The sequence below is a fragment of the Hyla sarda genome, chromosome 1 (genome assembly GCF_029499605.1).
Source record: "Hyla sarda isolate aHylSar1 chromosome 1, aHylSar1.hap1, whole genome shotgun sequence".
Classification (NCBI taxonomy): Eukaryota; Metazoa; Chordata; class Amphibia; order Anura; family Hylidae; genus Hyla; species Hyla sarda.
The window spans coordinates 378,241,515-378,266,315 of record NC_079189.1 but is presented as its reverse complement, the minus strand read 5'-3'; the positions used below and the strand labels follow the sequence as shown (position 1 = coordinate 378,266,315).

General features: G+C 45.8%; 2 protein-coding genes across 9 annotated transcripts in view; one reads left to right on the top strand and one right to left on the bottom strand.

The window, feature by feature from the left end:
• RMI1 (RecQ mediated genome instability 1) overlaps positions 1-16,677 on the bottom strand; it is a 155,881-nt gene extending 139,204 nt beyond the window's left edge. For 4 of the 5 annotated variants that reach the window (XR_008844897.1, XR_008844896.1, XR_008844894.1 and 1 more), the window contains exons 1-2: positions 16,405-16,677; positions 16,122-16,292 (exon numbers count right to left, since the gene is read on the bottom strand). The gene's annotated coding sequence lies outside the window, so the exon portion shown is untranslated. Of the gene's footprint in view, positions 1-16,121; positions 16,293-16,404 lie in introns of those variants that run through there. The other variant, XM_056524124.1, reaches the window with a different exon arrangement.
• The window catches only part of KIF27 (kinesin family member 27), a 76,517-nt gene continuing 67,960 nt past the window's right edge, over positions 16,245-24,801 (top strand). For 2 of the 4 annotated variants that reach the window (XM_056524049.1, XM_056524022.1), the window contains exon 1: positions 16,245-16,381. The gene's annotated coding sequence lies outside the window, so the exon portion shown is untranslated. Of the gene's footprint in view, positions 16,382-16,880; positions 17,001-17,700; positions 17,767-24,801 lie in introns of those variants that run through there. The other 2 variants (XM_056524039.1, XM_056524029.1) reach the window with 2 other exon arrangements.

Below are 24,801 nucleotides of genomic sequence, written 5' to 3'. Positions count from 1 at the left end.
TTGCTGTCCAGAGAAGCACTGGTGTGTGCCTCGCTGATGTGAGAGCAGAGCATTCCAGTAACATCTAAGACTTTCTTTCTTCCTTTAAGGACCAAGCACGTATGAGTACGTCCCTGCGCCCTTGGTCTTAAGGACCAGGCACGTACTCATACGTCCGTGGGAATTTCGCATCCTGCCGCGCACAGGGCAGGTTGCGAAACCGGACGCCTGCTGAAATCGTTCAGCAGGCGTCCCAGGCAAACGCCGAGGGGGGTCCCGTGGGCGATCTGCGGTGATCACGTGGGCGATCTGCGGTGATTCCGGTCATTCGGGTCAGTGGTGACCTGATGACCCGGAACTAGATGTGATCGGCGGTGTACGATACACCGCCAATCACCTGCCGTTGCTGGGGAGAGGTGACAATACTGTCACCTCCCCAGCAATGCTGCTATTGGCCGTCGATCGTCCAGCCAATAGCAGTGCGGCAGAGGAGGGGTTAACAGTCCCTTCCCGCTGCTGCACCCGCTCTCTGTGTTCAGTCAGCGGGTGCAGCAGTGAGGAAAAGACCGTGGATCCCCCTTCGGAACTCCGGAGCCCCCTCAGGAGTCTTAGAATAGGGACAGCGGATTGCAGGGACAGGTAGGGGTTAATAAAGTTGAAAAAGTAAAAAAGAAAGTTAAAAAAAAAGTCCCCCCCGACCCCCTAATAGGTCCTTAAGGGTCCAAAGTCCTATTAGGGGTTGAGGGAGCTGCGTGCGCCAACCGTTTTTTTTTGGCCGCAGCTTTTTTTTTTTTTCCTCTGATCCCCTAATAGGTCCCCCAGGGTCCTATTAGTGTCTGATCCCTTATCCCGGGTCCTATTAGGGGTTCAGGGAGTGGCGTGCGCCACCCCTTTTTTTTTTCCGGCCGCAGCTTTTTTTTTTTTTTCATTACTGTTATACACTTTTTACCACACAGTACATACTTCCCCAACACCCCCGCACACACCCCCTCCCCCCCCCGCCACTACCCCCCCCCCCCCCCGCCACCGTAGAAAAAAGGCTATGGCCCGCCGGGCATTTTCGGTAGCAGAGGCTTACACTTTTTTAGCCTCCGACTTCGAATCTGCCAGTGAGGACGAGGAAGCTCCTACATTTTTGTGTTCTTCCTCGTCCTCCTCATCATCTAGTAGTGATGATGAGTCCCCTGTACGGCGGCGGAGACGCCGCCAGGCGAGGCCACGCACCCCCCATGAGAGTGACCCAGTGGCCGACACTAGTACGAGTGGCAATGCCGCTCGTAATAGGAGTCCGGCCCCCCAGACAAGTGCAGCGAAGCCCCCTTCCGGTGACCCTGTCTGGAGCCCCCCAGAGGGTTATCAGCCACGGATTCCTGAGTTTGTTGGCGACTCAGGAATCCGGATTGACACGACTGGCTTCACTGATCTGGACTTTTTAAAGTTTTTTTTCAGTGACAGCCTGGTCAATCACATGGTGGAGCAAACAAACTTGTATGCTCAGCAGTTTATTGCCCTCCACCCCGATTCGCTTTTGGCCAGGCCCAATGAATGGCGCGCCATTGATGCAGCAGAAATGAGGACATTTTGGGGCCTCACGCTGCATATGGGCCTGGACAAAAAACCAAGTGCTCATCATTACTGGAGCGGGGACATCCTCTATTAGACCCCGCTTTACAGTATGGCGATGACACGGAGGCGGTTCGAGGCCATTCGGAAATGCCTGCATTATGCAGATAATGCGGCATGTCTGCCCCGAGGTGATCCCGCCCATGACTGGCTTTACTTTGGGGCCAAATTTTTGGAGGCCTACGTACCACTCAGGGACCTCTCGGTAGATGAGTCTCTCATCAGTTTTAAGGGGAGACTCATCTTCCGCCAGTATATTCCCTCGAAGCGGGCGCCGTATGGCGTGAAGCTCCATAAACTTTGTGAGAGTACCTCCGGGTACACTTACAAGTTTATAGTGTATGAGGGACGAGATTCCCGTATTGAACCCCCAGAATGTCCCCCCACTCTGGGTGTTAGCGGGAAACTCGTTTGGGACCTTGTGCACCCATTGCTGGATAAGGGTTTCCATGTATACGTGGATAACTTTTATACCAGCATCCCTCTGTTCAAATCCCTTTCCGCCAGATCCACGTCCGCTTGTGGGACCATGCGGAAGAACCAGAGAGGCCTCCCTCTAAATTTGGTCCAGACGCCTATCCCCAAGGGTGAGTCCCATGCCCTGACCCATGATAACCTGTTGTTGGTGAAGTATAAGGATAAGAGGGATGTCCTTATGCTGATCACTATTCATGGGAACGGCAGCACCTCTGTCCCTGTGCGAGGTACCGTGGGCCCGGTCCTCAAGCCTGATTGTATTCTGGACTACAATCGGTATATGGGGGGAGTTGATCTCTCAGATCAAGTCCTTAAGCCATATAACGCCATGCGGAAAACACGGGCATGGTACAAAAAAGTTGCGGTCTACTTGGTACAGGTTGCCATGTACAACGCTTTTGTATTATCCCAGTACGCTGGCAACACAGGGACATTCCTCCAGTACCAAGAAGAAGTCCTAAGGTTCCTGATCTTTGGCGACCGGGAAAGATCAGGCCGGACTTCCCAAGGGTCTGGAGTTATAGGCGCCAGGATCGTCCCAGGTCAACACTTTCCAGGTGTGATCCCCCACATTGGAAAGAAGGGACGAACCCAGAAAAGATGCAGAGTGTGTAGCAGGAGGGGGATACGGAAGGACACCACGTCTCAGTGCGACACTTGCCCAGATAATCCGGGCCTCTGCATAGGCTGCTTCAAGGAGTATCACACTTCCATGGAGCCCTAAATTTTCCCTTTTCAGTTTAATTTTCCATAATTTGACCGATGTACCAAGTCCAGAGCACATTCCAAATTGTTAACCTCCTAAAACCACTAAATTGCCCCCAAAAAACGAAAAAAAAAAAAAAAAAAACTGATAAGACCTCAGGGGGTGTTTTTAAAAAAAGAAAATGGGTCATAGGTCACCGAGTTACTATCATCAGGGACTTTTTTATGTTGCCTCAAATGCGCAGCGCTCTCTCTCCACCTGAGCGGGGTGCGCATTTGAGGCAACAGGTTAGGGACGGCCACACATATCACATTCCCAGAATGATGATTCAGAGCATAGGGTTTGGGGCGGGCATATTTTTTTTAGTTTTGGCTATGCTCAGGGTCATCATTCTGGGAATATATCCTTTTTTTATTATAATTTATAATTTTCTGGCCCACTGTACCCCATATTACGGGCCTCTGTACCCCACCTGTATACCCCAGTTACGGCCCGTTGTCCCCCATAGTGTTCCCCTATTTTAGGGCTCAGTGCTCCCCCCATTAACGCTCCTTGAGGGTGGGTCCCACATCCTCTGCTATGAAAAGCTCAAGGCCCCTGACTGACCTCATGCCTATACCAAGACCTGGTGTGCACCAGCGGAGCCAAAATCATCCAAAAATCAGGTATGTCCTTACTCCAAAGAAATGTATTTACAAATTGTGGGGTGTCTTTTCTGCTATTAACCCTTGAAAAAATGTAACATTTTGGGGAAAACCCACATTTTAGTGAAAAAATATATATATTTTTTTACATATGCAAAAGTCGTGAAACCCCTGTGGGGTATTAAGGCTTACTTTACCCCTTGTTACGTTCCTCAAGGGGTCTAGTTTCCAAAATGGTATGCCATGTGGTTGTTTTTTTTTTTTGCTGTCCTGGCACCATAGGGGCTTCCTAAATGCGACATGTCCCCCCCCATTTCAGCAAAATTTGCAAATGTGACTCCTTCTCTTCTGAGCATTGTAGCGCTCCCGTAGTGCATTTGACGTCCACTTATGGGGTACTTCCATACTCAGAAGAGATGGGGTTACAAATTTTGGGGGATATTTTCTGCTATTAACCCTTGCAAAAATGTGAAATTTGGAGGAAAACACACATTTTAGTGAAAATTAAATTTTTTTTTACATATGCAAAAGTCGTGAAACCCCTGTGGGGTATTAAGGCTCACTTTATTCCTTGTTACGTTCCTCAAGGGGTCTAGTTTCCAAAATGGTATGCCATGTGTTTTTTTTTTTTTTGCTGTTCTGGCACCATAGGGGCTTCCTAAATGCGACATGCCCCCCGACCAAAATTTGCTCTCAAAAAGCCAAATATGACTCCTTCTCTTCTGAGCATTATAGCGCTCCCGTAGTGCATTTGACGTCCACTTATGGGGTACTTCCATACTCAGAAGAGATGGGGTTACAAATTGTGGGATGTCTTTTCTGCTATTAAACCTTGCAAAAATGTGAAATTTGGGGGAGGGAAACACACATTTTAGTGAAAACATTTTTTTTTTTTACATATGCAAAAGTCGTGAAACCCCTGTGGGGTATTAAGGCTCACTTTATTCCTTGTTACGTTCCTCAAGGGGTCTAGTTTCCAAAATGGTATGCCATGTGGTTTTTTTTTGCTGTTCTGGCACCATAGGGGCTTCCTAAATGCGACATGCCCCCCGACCAAAATTTGCTCTCAAAAAGCCAAATATGACTCCTTCTCTTCTGAGCATTGTAGTTCGCCCGTAGTGCACTTCAGGTCAACTTATGGGGTACCTCCATACTCAGAAGAGATGGGGTTACAAATTGTGGGATGTCTTTTCTGCTATTAACCCTTGCAAAAATGTGAAATTTGGGGGAGGGAAACACACATTTTAGTGAAAACATTTTTTTTTTTTTACATATGCAAAAGTCGTGAAACCCCTGTGGGGTAATAAGGCTCACTTTATTCCTTGTTACGTTCCTCAAGGGGTCTAGTTTCCAAAATGGTATGCCATGTGTTTTTTTTTTTTTTTTTTGCTGTTCTGGCACCATAGGGGCTTCCTAAATGCGACATGCCCCCCGACCAAAATTTGCTCTCAAAAAGCCAAATATGACTCCTTCTCTTCTGAGCATTGTAGCGCTCCCGTAGTGCATTTGACGTCCACTTATGGGGTACTTCCATACTCAGAAGAGATGGGGTTACAAATTTTGGGGGATATTTTCTGCTATTAACCCTTGCAAAAATGTGAAATTTGGAGGAAAACACACATTTTAGTGAAAATTAAATTTTTTTTTACATATGCAAAAGTCGTGAAACCCCTGTGGGGTATTAAGGCTCACTTTATTCCTTGTTACGTTCCTCAAGGGGTCTAGTTTCCAAAATGGTATGCCATGTGTTTTTTTTTTTTTTGCTGTTCTAGCACCATAGGGGCTTCCTAAATGCGACATGCCCCCCGACCAAAATTTGCTCTCAAAAAGCCAAATATGACTCCTTCTCTTCTGAGCATTATAGCGCTCCCGTAGTGCATTTGACGTCCACTTATGGGGTACTTCCATACTCAGAAGAGATGGGGTTACAAATTGTGGGATGTCTTTTCTGCTATTAACCCTTGCAAAAATGTGAAATTTGGGGGAGGGAAACACACATTTTAGTGAAAACATTTTTTTTTTTTACATATGCAAAAGTCGTGAAACCCCTGTGGGGTATTAAGGCTCACTTTATTCCTTGTTACGTTCCTCAAGGGGTCTAGTTTCCAAAATGGTATGCCATGTGTTTTTTTTTTGCTGTTCTGGCACCATAGGGGCTTCCTAAATGCGACATGCCCCCCGACCAAAATTTGCTCTCAAAAAGCCAAATATGACTCCTTCTCTTCTGAGCATTGTAGTTCGCCCGTAGTGCACTTCAGGTCAACTTATGGGGTACCTCCATACTCAGAAGAGATGGGGTTACAAATTGTGGGATGTCTTTTCTGCTATTAACCCTTGCAAAAATGTGAAATTTGGGGGAGGGAAACACACATTTTAGTGAAAACATTTTTTTTTTTTTTACATATGCAAAAGTCGTGAAACCCCTGTGGGGTAATAAGGCTCACTTTATTCCTTGTTACGTTCCTCAAGGGGTCTAGTTTCCAAAATGGTATGCCATGTGTTTTTTTTTTTTTTTTTTGCTGTTCTGGCACCATAGGGGCTTCCTAAATGCGACATGCCCCCCGACCAAAATTTGCTCTCAAAAAGCCAAATATGACTCCTTCTCTTCTGAGCATTGTAGCGCTCCCGTAGTGCATTTGACGTCCACTTATGGGGTACTTCCATACTCAGAAGAGATGGGGTTACAAATTTTGGGGGGTATTTTCTGCTATTAACCCTTAGCACCATAGGGGCTTCCTAAATGCAACATGCCCCCAAAAACCATTTCAGAAAAACGTACTCTCCAAATCCTCGCTCCTTCGCTTCTGAGCCCTCTACTGCGCCCGCCGAACACTTTACATAGACATATGAGGTATGTGCTTACTCGAGAGAAATTGGGCTACAAATATAAGTATACATTTTCTCCTTTTACCCCTTGTAAAAATAAAAAAATTGGGTCTACAAGAACATGCGAGTGTAAAAAATGAAGATTGTGAATTTTCTCCTTGACTTTGCTGCTATTCCTGTGAAACACCTAAAGGGTTAAAATGATGACTGAATGTCATTTTGAATACTTTGGGGGGTGCAGTTTTTATAATGGGGTCATTTGCATGGTATTTCTAAGATGAAGACCCTTCAAATCCACTTCAAACCTGAACTGTTCCCTGAAAAATTGTGAGTTTGGAAATTTTGTGAAAAATTGGAAAATTGCTGCTGAACTTTGAAGCCCTCTGGTGTCTTACAAAAGTAAAAATTTGTCAATTTTATGATGCAAACATAAAGTAGACATATTGTATATGTGAATCAAAAAAACTTTATTTGGAATATCCGTTTTCCTTACAAGCAGAGAGCTTCAAAGTTAGAAAAATGCAAAATTTTCAATTTTTTCATCAAATTTTGGAATTTTTCACTAAGAAACGATGCAAGTATCGCATAAAGTAGAATATGTCACGAAAAAACAATCTCTGAATCAGAACGATAGGTAAAAGCATTCCAGAGTTATTAAAGTTTAAAGTGACAGTGGTCAGATGTTCAAAAAACGCTCTGGTCCTAAGGTGTAAAATGGCCTGGTCCTTAAGGGGTTAAAGGGGTACTCCGGTGAATTTTTTTTTATTAAATCAACTGGTGCCAGAAAGTTAAACAGATTTGTAAATTACTTCTATTAAAAAATCTTAATCCTACCTGTACTTATTAGCTGCTGAATACTACAGTGGAAATTATTTTCCGTTTGAAACACAGAGCTGTCTGCTGACATCATGAGCACAGTGCTCTCTGCTGACATCTCAGCGGGCAAGAACGAGGAAAACGAAGAGGAACGGGCGCCGATGTTCACTTACCCCTCCGGAGGCTGCGGGCGACGGGGATTGGCGGGCGGCGACGGGGATCGGCGGGCGGCGACGGAGATCGGCGCGGGCGGCGTGCAGCAGAACAAGACAGCTCCCTGGATCCTACGGAAGCCGGTAAGTTGCCTAGCAACATCTGGAGGGCTACAGTCTGAGACTGTAGCCCTCCAGATGTTGCAAAACTACAACTCCCAGCATGCCCAGACAGCTGTTTGCTGTTTGGGCATGCTGGAATATGTAGTTTTGCAACAGCTGGAGGGCTGCAGTTTGAGACCACTATATAGTGGTCTCTAAACTGTATCCCTCCAGATCTTGCAAAACTACAACTCCTAGCATGCTCAAACAGCTCTTTGCTGTCAGGGCGTGCTGGGATTTGTAGTTTTGCAACATCTGGAAGGTCACAGTTTGGAAATCACTGTGCAGTGGTCTACAAACTGTAGCCCTCCAGATGTTGTAAAACTGCAAATCCCAGCATGCTCAAACAGCAAACAGCTGTCTCACCATACTGGGAGTTGTAGTTGCGTAACCTCCAGCTGTTGCATAACTACATCTCCCAGCATGCCCTTCGGCGATTAGTACATGCTGGGAGTTGTAGTTTTGCAACAGCTGGAGGCACACTGGTTGGAAAATTCTGAGTTAGGTAACAGAACCTAACTGAAGGTTTTCCAACCAGTGTGCCTCCAGCTGTTGCAAAAGTACAACTCCCAGCATGCACGATATGTCAGTACATGCTGGGAGTTGCAGTTTTGCAACAGCTGAAGGCACACTGGTTGGAAAATACTGTTAGGTAACAGAACCTAACTGAAGGTTTTCCAACCAGTGTGCCTCCAGCTGTTGCAAAAGTACAACTCCCAGCATGCACTGTCAGTGCATGCTGGGAGTTGTGGTTTTGAAACAGCTGGAGGTTTGTCCCCCCATGTGAACGTACAGGGTACATTCACACGGGCAAGTTTACAGTCAGTTTCCTGCTTCAAGTTTGGTCTGCGGCAAATTTTTCGCCGCAGCTCAAACTCCTAGCGGGAAATTCACCGTAACCCGCCAGTGCGAATGTACCCTAAAAACACTACACTACACTAACACATAATAAAGATATACACCCCCTTACACTGTCCCCCCCCCCCCCCAATAAAAATGAAAAACATATTGTACGGCAGTGTTTCCAAAACGGAGCCTCCAGCTGTTGCAAATCACCAACTCTCAGCATTTCTGGACAGCCACTGACTGTCCAGGCATGCTAGGAGTTAAGCAACAGCTGGAGGCACCCTGTTTGGTAATCACTGGCGTAGAATACCCCTATGCAATTCCTAATTTAGTCCTCAAATGCGCATGGCGCTCTCTCACTTCAGAGCCCTGTCGTATTTCAAGGAAACAGTTTAGGGCCACATATGGGGTATTTCCGTACTCAGGAGAAATTACACTACAAATTTTGGGGGGCTTTTTCTCCTTTTACCCCTTATGAAAAGGAAAAGTTGGAGGTTACACCAGCCTGTTAGTGTAAAAAAAAAAATGTTTACACTAACATGCTGGTGTTGCCCCATACTTTTTATTTTCGGAAGCAGTAAAAGGAAAAAAAGCCCCCCAAAATTAGTAACGCAATTTCTCCTGAGTACAGAAATACCCCATATGTTGGCGTAAAATACTCTGCGGGCACACAACAAGGCTCAGGAGTGAGAGCGCACCATGTACATTTGAGGCCTAAATTGGTGATTTGCACAGGGGTGGCTGATTTTACAGCGGTTCTGACATAAACGCAAAAACATAAATACCCACATGTGACCCATTTTGGAAACTACACCCCTCACGGAACATAACAAGGGGTATAGTGAGCCTGAACACCCCACAGGTGTTTGACGAATTTTCATTAAATTTGGATGGGAAAATGAAAAAAAAAAAAAAGTTTTCACTAAAATGCTGGTGTTACCCTAAATTTTTCATTTTCACAAGGGAAAATAGGAAAAAAGCCCCCCAAAATTTGTAACCCCATTTCCTCTGAGTAAGAACATACCCCATATGTGGATGTATAGTGCTCGGCGGGCAAACTACAATGCTCAGAAGAGAGGGAGCACCATTGGGATTTTGAAGAGAAAATGTGTCCGGAATTAAAGGCCACATAGAAACATAGAATGTGTCGGCAGATAAGAACCATTTGGCCCATCTAGTCTGCCCAATAATCTGAATACTATGAATAGTCCCTGGCCCTATCTTATATGAAGGATAGCATTATGCTTATCCCATGCATGTTTAAACTCCTTCACTGTATTTGCAGTGACCACTTCTGCAGGAAGGCTATTCCATGCATCCACTCCTCTCTCAGTAAAGTAATACTTCCTCATATTACTGCATAAACCTTTGCCCCTCTAATTTAAAACTATGTCCTCTTGTGGTAGTTTTTCTTCTTTTAAATATGCTCTCCTCATTTACCGTGTTGATTCCCTTTATGTATTTAAAAGTCTCTATCATATCCCCTCTGTCTCTTCTTTCTTCTAAGCTATACATGTTAAGGTACTTTAACATTTCTTGGTAAGTTTTATCCTGCAATCCATGTACTAGTTTAGTAGCTCTTCTTTGAACTCTCTCTAGAGTATCTATGAGTTTACAAAGCCCCCATAGTGCCAGAACAATGGACCCCCCCCCCACATGTGACCCCATTTTGGAAACTACACCCCTCGTTTAATGTAATAAGGGGTACAGTGAGCATTTACGCCCCACATGTGTCTGACAGATTTTTGGAACAGTGGTCCGTGAAAATGAAAAATTGTATTTTTCATTGGCACAGTCCACTGTTCCAAAGATCTGTCAAACGCCAGTGGGGTGTAAATACTCACTGCACCCCTTATTCAATTCTGTGAGGTGTGTAGTTTCCAAAATGGGGTCACATATGGGGGGGTCCACTGTTCTGGCACCACAGGGGGCTTTGTAAACGCACAGGGCCCCTGACTACCATTCCAGACAAATTCTCTTTCCAAAAGCTCAATGGCGCTCCTCCTCTTCTGAGCATTGTATTTCGCCCGCAGAGCATTTTACGACCTAATATTTCCATACTCAGAAAAGATGGGGTTACAAATTTTGGGGGGCATTCTCTCCCATAAACCTTTGTAAAAATTGTAAATTTGGGGAAGAAACTGCACTTTAGTGGAAAATTTTTTTTTTTCATTTACACATCTGATTTTAACAAAAAGTCGTCAAACACCTGCGTGGTGTTAAGGCTCACTGGACCCCTTGTTACGTGCCTTGAGGGGTGTAGTTTCCAAAATGGTATGCCATGTGGGGTTTTCTGCTGTTCTGGCACCATAGGGGCTTCCTAAATGTGACATGCCCCCCAAAAACCATTTTGGCAAAATTCACTCCAAAATCCCATTATTGCTCCTTCCCTTCTGAGCCCTCTACTGCGCCCGCCGAACACTTGACATACACATATGAGGTATTTCCTTACTCGAGAGAAATTGGGTTACAAATTTTTGGAGGCTTTTTCTCCTATTACCAAAACTGGGTTTACAAGAACATGCGAGTGTAGATTTTGAATTTTCTCCTTCACTTTGCTGCTATTCCTGTGAAACACCTAAAGGGTCAACAAACTTACTGAATGTCATTTTGGATACTTAGAGGGGTGCAGTTTTTATAATGGGGTAATTTATGGGGTATTTCTAATAAGAAGGCCCTTCAAATCCACTTCCAACCTGAACTGGTCCCTGAAAAATTCAGATTTTGAAAATTTTGTGAAAAATTGGAAAATTGCTGCTGAACTTTGAAGCCCTCTGGTGTCTTCCAAAAGTAAAAACATGTCAACTTTATGATGCAAATATAAAGTAGACATATTGTATATGTGAATCAAAATATTATTTATTTAGAATGTTTATTTTCCTTACAAGCAGAGAGCTTCAAAGTTAGAAAAATGCTACATTTTCAAATTTTCCATCAAATTTTGGAATTTTTCACCAAGAAATGATGCAAGTATCGACAAAAATTTACCACTACCATAAAGTAGAATATGTCACGAAAAAACAAACTCGGAATCAAATTTATAAGTAAAAGCATGCCAGAGTTATTAATGCTTAAAGTGACAGTGGTCAGATTTGCAAAAAATGCTCCTGTCCTTAGGGTTATAATGGGCTCCGTCCCCAAGGGGTTAAAGGGGTACTCCACTGGCCAGCGTTCAGAAAATTTAGTTCCGAAAGCTGCGTGTGGGCTTCGGCGGTCGGCCACACCCCCTCAATGCAAGTCTGTGGGAGCGGGCGTGGCAGCCGTCAAGCCCCCTCCCATAGACTTGTATTAAGGGGGCGTGGCTGACCGCCGCAGCGCACACACAGCGTTCGTAACTACATTTTCTGAATGCTGGTCAGTGGAGTACCCCTTTAACCCCTTTAGGACACAGCAATTTTTTCATTTTGGCAACTCTTGGGGGGTTTTGTTTCTACGCTGTGCACTTCATGGATAAACTGACATGTTATATAGATTCTGAAGGTCAATACGATTACGACAATATTCAATTTATATAGATTTCGTTTGATTTTACTACTTAACCCCTTAAATGGGCACTGTCAAAAACGTTATTTTTTGATATGTTGTAGTACTTATGTACTACAACATATCTCTTATATTCTTTTATTTTATTTTTTTTCATTAAAAAGGTTTAATTTACATTTAAAAACCGGCCACTGAAAAAGGACTGATTTTGGAGTGGCAATCAGTCCTTTTTCAGTTAGGCTGCACCCGCTCCCTGCCTGTCAATCAGACAGTCGGGAGCGAGCGCATTGGCTCCCCGGCCACTGGCTGGGAGGCCACTCCTCCCGCACATCGCCGCCGCCTCGTTGTCGCCGCTGTCCCTGCACGCCCGCTGCCGGACTCTGCAGTAACTGCAAGTGTAATGAGGGAACGGGGTATGCGGAGCGGGGGGGGGGGGGGGAGGAGGGAACGGGCTAGTGCCGTAGCGGGGGGGGGGGGGAAACGGGCTAGCAAAAAAAAAAAATTGGATGGTGGGAGCTACCCTTTAAGGACCCATGACGTATGCATACGTCATCACACCCTGGGTCTTAAGGACCCATGACGTATGCATACGTCATGGTCTTTTCCTGGTCTCCGCCGCTCACCCGGCGGAGATCGGAAGCGGATTCCTGCTGAAATCCTTCAGCAGGGATCCGGGGCAAACGCTGAGGGGGGCCAAGTAGGCCCCCCATGTCGGCGATCGCCGCAAATCGCAAGGGAAACCGCCCTTGCAATCTGCGGCGATACCGGGCTGATCGGGTCTCTGGGACCCGACCGCCCGGTAATTTTGCATGATCCCGGCTGTCACAGATAGCCAGGACCATGCTAAAGTATAGGAGCGAGGTGGCAAGCCGGCCACCTCCTCCGATCCCCTGCGATTCTTCGGTTAACTAACCGACCAATCGCAGGGAGGGGCGGTTACTTCCTCCTGTCCTGCCCGGCCCCTGGAAGTCCGGAGAGGACGGGAGGAAGACCGGAGGACGCGGCGGGGGATGGGGGAGTGCTGGGGACCGGCCCCGGTACTTACCTCGTCCCTGAAGACTCGATGAAGACGGCGGCGGCGACAGGTGAGTGGATCTTCAGCCGCGGTCGGGCCCTTTACAGCAAAGCACGTCGCCGTAAACCGACATGCATTGCTGTATTGGGACCCTGTATACTACAACTCCCAGCATGCCCAGACAGCCCTTGGCAGTTTTGGGACCACTGTGCCCTTCCAGATGTTGCAAAACTACACATCCTCAGCATGCCCTTACTGTCCAGGCATGCTGGGAGTTGTAGTTCTGTAACATCTGGCCCTTCAGATGTTGCAGAACTACAACTCCCAGCATGCCTGGACAGTTTTGGCATACTGGGAGTTGTAGTTTTGCAACATCTGGAAGGGCACAGATTGGGAACCACTGTATTAGTGGTCTGCAAACTGTAGTCCTCCAGATGTTGCAAACTACAACTCCAAGCATGCTGGGAGTTGTAGTTCGGCAACATCTGGCTCTAAAGATGTTGCCGAACTACTACTTCCAGCATGCCTGAGAGTGTTTGGGAGTTGTGGTTTTGCAACAACAGGAGGCACACTGGTTGGGAAACATTGTCTGTTTCCTAACTCAGTGTTTCCCAACCCGTGTGCCTCCAGCTGTTGCAAAACTATAACTACCAGCATGCACTGATAGACTGTGCATGCTGGGAGTTGTAGTTTTGCAACAGCTGGAGGTCCCCCCCCCCTGTGAATGTACAGGGTACATTCACATGGGCAGGGGCTTACAGTGAGTATCAGGCTGCAAGTTTGCGATGCAGCAAATTTTGCGCGGCAGCTCAAACTCGCAGCGGGAAACTCGCTGTAACCCCCCGCCATGTGACTGTACCCTAAAAACACTACACTACACTACCACAAAATAAAATAAAAAGTAAAAAACACTACATATACACATACCCCTACACAGCCCCCCTCCCCAATAAAAATGAAAAACGTCTGGTACGCCACTGTTTTCAAAATGGAGCCTCCAGCTGTTGCAAAACAACAACTCTCAGTATTGCCGGACTGCCGTTGACTGTCCAAGCATGCTGGGAGTTTTGCAACAGCTGGAGGCACCCTGATGGAGAATCACTGGCGTAGAATACCCCTATGTCCACCCCTATGCAAATCCTTAATTCAGGCCTCAAATGCGCATGGCGCTCTCACTTTGGAGCCCTGTCGTATTTCAAGGCAACAGTTTAGGGCCACATATGGGGTATCGCCGTACTCGGGAGAAATTGCCTTACAAATTTTTGGGGGCTTTTTCTCCTTTCACCCCTTATGAAAAGGTGAAGTTGGGGTCTACACCAGCATGTTAGTGTTTTTTACACTAACATGCTGGTGTTGCCCTATACTTTTCATTTTGACAAGAAGTAAAAGGGAAAAAAGCCCCCCAAAATTTGTAATGCAATTTCTCCCGATTACGGAGATACCCCATATGTGGGCGCAAAGTGCTCTGGGGGCGCACAACAAGGCCCAGAAGGGAGAGTGCACCATGGACATTTGAGGTGATTTGCACAGGGGTGGCTGATTGTTACAGCGGTTTTGACAAACGCAAAAAAAGCAAAACCCCACATGTGACCCCATTTCGGAACCTAGACCCCTCACGGAATGTAATGAGGGGTGCAGTGAGAATTTACACCCCACTGGTGTCTGACAGATCTTTGGAACAGTGGGCTGCGCAAATTAAAAATTTTGTACAGCCCACTGTTCCAAAAATCTGACAGACACCAGTGGGGGGTAAATGCTCACTGTAGCCCTTGTTACGTTCCTCAAGGGGTCTAGTTTCCAAAATGTTATGCCATGTGGGTATTTTTTGCTGTCCTGGCACCATAGGGGCTTCCTAAATGCGACATGCCCCCGAGCAAAATTTGCTCTCAAAAAGCCGAATATGACTCCTTCTCTTCTGAGCATTGTAGTTCGCCCGTAGTGCACTTCAGGTCAACTTATGGGGTACCTCCATACTCAGAAGAGATGGGGTTACAAATTCTGGGGGGTATTTTCTACTATTAACCCTTGCAAAAATGTGAAATTTGGGGGGAAACACACATTTTATTGAAATTTTTGTAAATTTTTTTTACATATGCAAAAGTCGTGAAACACCTGTGGGGTATTAAGGCTCCCTTTATTCCTTGTTACGTTCCTCAAGGGGTCTAGTTTCCAAAATGGTATGCCATGTGTTTTTTTTTTCCTGTTCTGGCACCATAGGGGCTTCCTAAATGCAACATGCCCCCCAAAAACCATTTCAGAAAAACGTACTCTCCAAAATCCCCTTGTCGCTCCTTCCCTTCTGAGCCCTCTACTGCGCCCGCCGAACACTTTACATAGACATATGAGGTATGTGCTTACTCGAGAGAAATTGGGCTACAAATACAAGTATAAATTTTCTCCTTTTACCCCTTGTAAAAATTCAAAAATTGGGTCTACAAGAACATGGGAATGTAAAAAATGAAGATTGTGAATTTTCTCCTTCAGTTTGCTGCTATTCCGGTGAAACACCTAAAGGGTTAAAACGCTGACTGAATGTCATTTTGAATACTTTGGGGGCTGCAGTTTTTATAATGGGGTCATTTGTGGGGTATTTCTAAGATAAAGACCCTTCAAATACACTTCAAAACTGAACTGGTCCCTGAAAAATTGTGATTTTGGAAATTTTGTGAAAAATTGGAAAATTGCTGCTGAACTTTGAAGCCCTCTGGTGTCTTCCAAAAGTAAAAACACATCAATTTTATGATGCAAATATAAAGTGGACATATTGTATATGTGAATAAAATAAAAAAATATTTTGAATATCCATTTTCATTACAAGCAGAGAGCTTCAAAGTTAGAAAAATGCAAAATTTTCAAATTTTTCATCAAATTTGGGGATTTTTCACCAAGAAAGGATGCAAGTTACCACAAAATTTTACCACTAAGTTAAAGTAGAATATGTCATGAAAAACAATCTCGGAATCAGAATGATAAGTAAAAGCATTCCAGAGTTATTAATGTTTAAAGGGACAGTGGTCAGATGTGCAAAAAATGGCCGGGTCCTAAGGTGTAAAATGGCTGGGTCCTTAAGGGGTTAAATAACATTTTTGTAAAAAAAAAAAAATGAGCATGCTTAAAATTGTCCCCTGAACCCCATTTTTTCGAATATGAGGCTGTTTCATAGCTCCTTTCCTGCACCATCATCTGCCATTTGTCAGCCTGCGATCTCCTCAGCGCTCAGTCATTACAGCACTGTTTCCAAACCAGTATGCCTCCAGCTATTGCAAAACTACAACTCCCAGCATGCCCGGACAGCCTTTGGCTGTCCGGGCATGCTGGGAGTTGTAGTTTTGCAACAGCTGGAGGCACCCTGGTAGGGAAACACTGCATTACAGTTACAGTCTGTCACTCACAGGTCATCCTGTTTCGTCTCCATCCGCTCAGATCGCTTTCTCGACATCGGCCACATGTAAGTTCCAGGACTGGCCGGCAGGAGCGCTACGAGCAGTGATTTCGCCTCTTGCTTTTTGACCCGTTGAGGCACCCGTAGACAGGCGGTGGAGCGGGCCCTTCATAACGTTCTTCTTCGTTACCAAGACGACGAGTGAAAACAAAAGAGGAGATCGCGTCACGGGCGGAGGAAAACAGCGGTGAACATAAGACGGCGCGGGTGGTAAGTATATAGTTTGTACTTACCGGTGTATCTGCGCTCATGTGCTGGTGAAAAGTACTTTATAGCTTCAGTGCTGTCACTACTATTGTGTCTGGGTAGTTGTGTGCTCCCACTGCAGACACATCACTGTATGGATAGGACACTCCAGCAACCTGTGGATCTCCAGCTATTGCAAAACAGCCTTTTGTTGTCGGGGCATGATGGGAGTTGTAGTTTTGAAACAGCTGGAGATGCACAGGTTGGGAACACTGCATTAAATTGTCACAGCAGCACATTGTCAGTTCTATGTACCATCATGGCCCAGATTTATCAAACTGTGAGAGAAAATGTGGAATGAATTTCACACAACAACCAATCACAGCTCAGCTAACGAGCTGAGGTAAAGTGAAAGCTGAGCAGTGATTGGTTATTGTTGGGAAATCACTCTACTTTTTCTCTCACACAGTTTGATAAATCTGGGCCCATGAGCATAGAAACAGTTCTATATGTAATCCAGACAAAAGCTTATGGAAAGGGAGACATGTCAGCGCCACTAGATAACCAGCATGTGCATTATAATCCCAATGGAATAACATTGTGCAAATTGCATCCTGCGGGCACCTTGTGTGGTGTGATAGATGTGGGTCCCTAAAAACCTCCCCTTTTAAAACGTCAGGCTATGTCTGCAATGTATCTGCAGTGTTCCAAAATAGTGTTGAGCGGCATAGGCCATATTCAAATTCGCAATATTTTGTGAATATATGGACGAATATTCGTCATATATTCTCAAAATTTGCATATTCGCAATATTCTCGGCCTTTTTTTTTTACTATGCACCATAAAATTTGCATGCGCAATATCGCATGATAAGAGCTAAAAGAAGGGAGGGATCAATATGCGTGAATATTCGCATATGTGAATTTTCGGGTGCCCGAAAGTCTGACACAGTAACTAGTATTGGAGCCTTGTTTACACCACATGCTGGAAGCAGGAAGGGATGATCACTGTGATGTGTACTGTGAAAAAAGTTGCAAAAAAAATGAAAATAAACCATTCTCTCACCTTCCTGGGTTCCCGCGGAGCGCCCCTACAGCTGATCGGTCGTTTGGTCCATCTTCTTCATACTTTTGTGTGTAACGAAGTGTCACATGGCGCTCAGCCTATTGCCGGCCGCCGTGATATTCTGCCTCGGCCCATAATCGGCTGAGCGCCATGTGACGCTTCATTCACACGAAAGTATGAAGAGGATGGACCGGAGGACCGATCAGCTGTAATGGTGCTCCGCGGGAACCCAGGAAGGTGAGGGATGGTTTATTTATTTATTTTTATTTTTTTTGCAGCCCGGGCAGGACGGAGCAGGAGAACTAAACAAGAGTACTCCTTTAACAACATCAGGCTATTTTGCTGTAAGGCAGTGTTTTACAACCATAGTGCCTCCAGCTGTTGCAATACTACAACTCCCAGTGACTGTCCAGGCATGCTGAAAGTTGTAGTTTTGCAAACAACCCTCTTCCCCTTAACAACCTTATGCTATTACTGCATGTGAGCCTTCACTGTAAGGCAGCATTTGCCAACCAGGGTGCCTATAGCTGTTGCTAAATTACAACTCCCAGGATGCCTGACAGCCATTGATATGCTGGGAGTTATATTTTTACACTCCATTTACAACCTTAGGCTATGGCCTCTTAGTTTCGGGCTCCGTTATACGACTGGAATTCAGCGTGCATTAGGGATGTAAGAAAAAATCGATTCTCGCGATAATCGCGATTTTTTCATTTGCCGATACAGAATCGATTCAAAATATTTTTGAATCGATTCTTTTAGGGATGTGGAATTTTTATCTGCGGACGCCCGGAACAGCATGTCATGTCCCGGGCATCAGGAGATAAAAGTTCCACATTTGTGGAGCCGGGCAGGCCGGATCTGACACGGCTATGGAGCGGGCTCCGACTCGTGCCCACTCCGTACTATGCGACCCCCGGCTGATTTCAGTAGCCGGGGGCCGCCGCTAATAGCCAGCATGCGGCAATCGCCGCGGCTGGCTATTAAAGGAGTATCCGGTGCGCACTTTTCTCATTTTATCCTATCCAGGCTGCAAAATAAAACGCACTTTATCTTACCTGCCAACGAGCCCCCGGAGCTCCGGTACAGGTGTTCGGTCCCCGGGCTGTATTCTTCTTACTTCCTGTTAGTCCGGCACGTCACATGGAGCTTCAGCCTATCACTGGCCGCAGCGATGTCCCGCCTCCGCTGGTGATAGGCTGAAGCTCCATGTGACGTGCCGGACTAACAGGAAGTAAGAAGAATACAGCCCGGGGACCGAACACCTGTACCGGAGCTCCGGGGGCTCGTTGGCAGGTAAGATAAAGTGCGTTTTATTTTATTTTGCAGCCCGGACGGGATAACATGAGAAAAGTGAGCACCGGAGTACTAGATCGCCGCTGTCAAAGCTGACAGCGGCGTCTATTGGGATCTATGAATGCTCCCAGGTGGGCGATATATCGGGATATATCGCGATGTATCGTCACCTAGACGGTATTGCGATATATCGGGATATATCGAATCGCCACACTGGTATCGCGATTCGAATCGAATCGCCAAATTCTTGGCGATTCACACCCCTAGCGTGCATGCACTATTTTTATTTTCCAGTAAACTTTATTTTCCAGATCCCAGACAGACCCCATTCAAGTCAATGGGATCTATCGGGACCCGGTGGTTTCTGTTGTACTCCGATCCATTCAGGGTCAATTCAGTGCGAAAAAAAGAGCTGAAGAGACCCTGAAAGGGTCAGATCTTGTCAGCAGGGAGCATTCACACCAGTGGATTTTGTTTCAAACTCGCAGCGGATTTCACAGTGGGTTGAAGTCAATGGGGTCTTTCAGTGGATTTTCAACAGCGGAGATTCCACTGCTTAAGAGAGAGAGAGCCCGCCCCTTTCAAATTCGCAGTGAGAAACCCTAAGGCTGTGTTCACACGGGTGGAAAATCTGCACAGAATTCCGTGTAAATTTTCTGCGTGAATTTATTGCCCATTAACTTTGATGGGATTCCGCACTGTCATTCACACAGCAGAATTTTTGCATGCCGAGTTATGTGCTGAAATTCTTTTTTACGCGGTCCAAAAAATACAAGTCAATTGGGCCGACTTTCTGCCAAATTCGTACAGAATTTGCGTGGAATGCATGCAGATTCCGCACAAACTATTGCAGAATAGCGGGATTTCCAAAGTGTAAAGGGAGTGAGGAATCCCATAGAAGTGTATGGGGCTTTCATGTCAGGCGGAAAGTTCCACCCGTGTGAATAGACCCTTAATGTTTAGTTTGATAAAATCTATCTTTTTTTCCCCACAGTGTCTGTTCCATGATGGGAGCTGTAGGAGGAGAGACAGCTCCTGCCAGGGAAGCGGGCGGCATTGTGCCGTAATCACTTTATAATTTTAAAAACCCTGTCTGGAGCCCTGAATGGCCACTCGGTGCCGGCCATTCAGGGCTCCCGGCGAGGTATTTGAATTTGAAGTTATGAATGTAAAATGTATATAGCTGGGGAGCGGCGCACGTGGCATGCCGCCCGCTTCCCAGGTTAACAACTTATGATTGCAGCGGGTCTCAGAATTGACCCGATGCGATCAATCCCTCAGCTCCTGTACTACTACCCCCAACATGGAACTGACTCTGTTCCATGATGGGAGTAGTAATACCAGTGCTACAGTAGTCTCCCCAGCCGCACCCAGACTCCCGCAGCTGGGGAACAGCTTCTCCTATCATGGAAAAGAGTCTGTTCCATGATGTGAGTAGTAGTATTACTGCAGGAGTCATGGGTTGCTGCGGACTAATGAGATGTGGAATCATGCAAAATGCGTGAGAACATTTCCACACCAATTCCACAACAATTCTGCATGTGTTTAAAATCTGCAGAATTCTGCACAGAAACAATGTGGATGCAGGTAGGCGGATTTTCCGCCGTGTGAACGCGGCCTAAGGGTATGTTCTCATGTACATAATCCACTGTGGGTTTTCCGCAGAAGAAAAACCTCACCAGAATGCTGAAGACCCATTGAAGTCAAGGGGTAACAACATTATCCGCTTGCAGATCATTGACGTGTGAACATACCTTCAGGCTGGTTTCGTACAGGCCTAATACAAATGCATTTTTGCACCCGTAGTATAGCAGCAAGTCCAGGCATGACTGTGGGTCTAATGACTTGTAGGGACAGCTGTCAGTTCTATTCAAGCTTGGAATTGTAGCTGTAATGTGGATAAAGAAATATATCTGTGTTCACCTTGTGTGACAGCTAAGACCTAAGGGCCCATGCAAACTAGAGAGAAATTCTGCACATGAATTCTAATGCAGCAGCCTCCCATTGTTTTCCACAGAATTCACTCTACACTGCAAAATTTCCACAGAGGAAATTAAAATTTTGGACTCCACTAAATTAACAAGATTCGGTGGTATCCACTCGGAAATGGATTGCTATCAATGGAGACAAGTCATGTTTGAGCGGCCATAATGGTGCAGGCTGATTCAGGGAGCGCCGCAGTGTCCGCCCAAAAGTTCTCTGGACAGATATTCTCCAGAGTGCATGGGCCGTATGGCTGGGTTAAAACGAAGTGGATGCATGAAAGCCATTGTATGGCACCACTGGCATGCAGGTTGCTTGTTAATGACCTCATGGTAAATTTTCACTGCAGCGTAACAGGACCATTACCCAGAAAACTGCTTACATCTGAAGTAATGCAACTTCTACATGTGAACCCAGCCTAATACACTGCTCAAAAAAATAAAGGGGACACTTAAAGCTCCCACCGCACTAACCAGCGGTACTGGCTGGTAGTGCTGGGGATGCTGATCAGTTTAATAGCTACTGTGGCCAGATCCACACCGCTGTTCGGCCGTAATCTTCGATTTTTGGTAAATGCTAACTGGCACAGGCCGGGCTAACTGGCACTCTGACGTCAGTGCCGCTGGCCGCAGCGCCGCCCAGCTCATCAATAGTCCTCCCATCCCTCCGCCACTCCCTCTTCTCCCCGCTCTGTAATGAAGAGGAAGAGGCGGGGGGAGGGGAGGAATATTGATGAGCTGGGCGGAGCTGACGTCAGAGTGCCAGTTAGCCCGGCCTGTGCATAGCATATACCGAAAATCGAAGATTACGGACGAACGGCGGGGCGGATCCGGGCACGGTAGGGATCAAACTCATCAGCGTCAGGGGAACAAGCTGACAGTTTTCCTTTTAAACAACACAATGTAACTCCAAGTCAATCACACTTCTGTGAAATCACACTGTCCACTCAGGAAGCAACACTGATTGACAATCAATTTCACATGCTGTTGTGCAAATGGAACAGACAACAGGTGGGAATTACAGGCAATTAGCAAGACACCCCCAATAAAGGAGTGGTTCTGCAGGTGGTGACCACAGACCACTTCTCAGTTCCTATGCTTCCTGGCTGATGTTTTGGTCACTTTTGAATGCTGGCGGTGCTTTCACTCTAGTGGTAGCATGAGAAGGAGTCTACAACCTACACAAGTGGCTCAGGTAGTACAGCTCATCCAGGATGGCATATCAATGCGAGCTGTGGCAAGAAGGTTTGCTGTGTCTGTCAGCGTAGTGTCCAGAGCATGGAGGCGCTACCAGGCCAGTACATTAGGAGACGTGGTGGAGGCCCTAGGAGGGCAACAACCCAACAGTAGGACCACTACCTCCGCCTTTGTGCAAGGAGTAGCAGGAGGAGCACTGCCTGGTGCGGTTGGCCCTGGGTTCCTCCTAATGCAAGACAATGCTAGACCTTGTTGCTGGAGTGTGACAGCAGTTCCTGCAAAAGGAAGGCATTGATGCTATGGACTGGCCCGCCCATTCCCAAGACCTGAATCTGATTGAGAACATCTGGGACATCATGTCTCCCTCCATCCACCAACACCACATTGCACCACAGACTGTCCTCCTCAGGAGCATGTCCAGGCATTGTAGGGAGGTCATACGGGCACGTGGAGGCCACACACACTACTGAGCCTCATTTTGACTTGTTTTAAGGACATTACATCAAAGTTGGATCAGCCTGTAATGTGGTTTTCCACTTTGATTTTGAGTGTGACTCCATATCCAGACCTCCATGGGTTGATACATTTGATTTCCATTGATAATTTTTGTGTGATTTTGTTGTCATTCAACTATGTAAAGATGAAAGTATTTCATACGATTAGTTCATTCATTCAGATCTAGGATGTGTTATCTTAGTGTAGAGCTGGGTGGTATGACCAAATATGTGTATCACGGTATTTTTGTAACTTATGGCGGTTCCATGGTATATAACGGTATTTCCCCCCCCCCCCCCCCCCAAAAAAAAAAAAATTATCAGCCCATACTCACATATCACCCGAAAGCGCTGACCTCCTTGTCCTCCTGCTTGTTGCGGCCGCTGGCGCTGACACCCCATACTGTATCCCTATGCCCGGGCTGCAAAAGGTAAACAAATGAAACTTTAACGTTCCTATGTCGGCCTTATGCTCTTCCTGGGGACGGGAACATCGGAGAGCCGTCAGCCTATCACCGGCCGCAGCGATGTTCTGCCTCAGCCGATGATGGGCTGAGCCCACTGTCATGTAAGAAGTCGGCTTTAAGTCGGAGTTAAAGTGTATTTTGTTTATCTTTTGCAGCCCGGAGATAGGGATACAGCGTAGAGTATAGATTTCCTGCGGCCTGCAACAAACAGGAGGACAAGGAGGGCTTGCGGGTGATATGGGAGTATTTACCCCGATGGGGACAGCGCAGCGCTGGGCTGATAATTGGGGGGGGGGGGGGGGTTGCAGAACAGCGCTCACTGGTCACTTATGATTAGTTCCCCGATGTGGGGACAGCGGAGCGATGGGCTGATAATTCATTCATTCCTGAGGGGGAGGGGCCAAACCGGTATTGCGGTATGGGGAAAAATTCATATCGTGCAGGACAAAAATGTCAGTATTCGGTATGAACCAGTATACCGCCCAACCCTATCTTAGTGTTCTTTTTATTTTTTTTGAGCAGTGTACATTCTTCACACTGCTAATAAAGTGATATGTGGGGAAGAATGATTGTGGCCAAATAAAAGGATTGCTTCTATAGAAGATATGATGTGGGCATCGGGATTGTCTTTCTTTGAAAATGTTAGTTCTGTTGTAATGTTCATTATGAGGCAGGTACTTTGATGGATATGCTGTAGATTTCCGTGCACTTTGAATTGCAATGGCAGCAAAGGGGATTAGACGTTAAACAGATCTCATCTACAAATTGTAGAAAACAATCTACCCCAAAGTTGACTAGTGGCATGTTGATTTATATTGTAGATATGCTGCCGATTTATTGCAGATATTTCCCATCTACTTCCCATTCTGCATTGTTGTGAATTTTGTTGGGGAGACACTGTGACTGTCCTTGCTTTAGGGTGAGATCAGAACCCCATGCTTTCCTCTAAATCTATGACTCCTGGAGCCATATCTCTGCCATCTGAATGTGGAAATATGCGGCATGATAATGATCCACAGAAAAGCTGTTTAGAAATTGACCTGCACTGTGGATTTTAAATCAGCAACATGTTAATCTATGTTGAGAAAGAAACGCTATTGGTTTATTCCAAATTTTCCTCATTAACGTCAATGGGAAAGTCAAAATCTGCAGTTGTGGTTTATTTAACCCCTTAAGGACTGAGCCCTTTTTCACCTTAAGGACTGAGCCCTTTTTTGCAATTCTGACCACTGTCAAATTTTAAAAATGTAATATTTTTCTAAGGGTACGTTCACACTGGGGAATTGGAGAGGAATTTCCACGAGTAATCTGTTCGCTTTTCCTCTCCAATTCATTCAGCAGTGAAAATCCCCATAGAGCTGTGCAGAATTTCTGCCCCTCAGTTCACACTGAGGAATTTCCTCAAGCAGAATTCTGACGAGGTAGTCTGTTCCGCTTGAAGAAAGAACTTGTTCTTTCTTTCAGGCGGAATCACCGTCGTTCTCCCATAGAGATTAATGTTATTTATTTTTTTTGTGTCTGAAGCATTTCCACGCGGAATTTCCGCATGAAAAAAAAAAAATTTTATGAATAGAAATACTTGATACTCCTCCTCCGCATGAAACCTGCATTTCCGCACGGAATTCCGTGCAAAATCGCTGCTAATTCTGAGCAGAAAAAAAAACAGTGTTTTGGGGCGGAAATCTTCAGCGTGATTTCCGCCCCAATTCCTCAGTGTGAACATGCCCTAACTTTGAAGCTCTCAGCTTGTAAGGAAAATGGATGTTCCAAATAAATTTTATTTTGATTCACATATACAATGGGGGATATTTATCAAAGCTGTCTATGTCCCGCATCAATATAGACCAAACTACAGAGGGTTAGGCCGGTCTATTGTGCACCTAATTTATCAAATGGCGCACGGCTCTTGATAAATTCTGTGCACAGACTTCATGATCTATGCT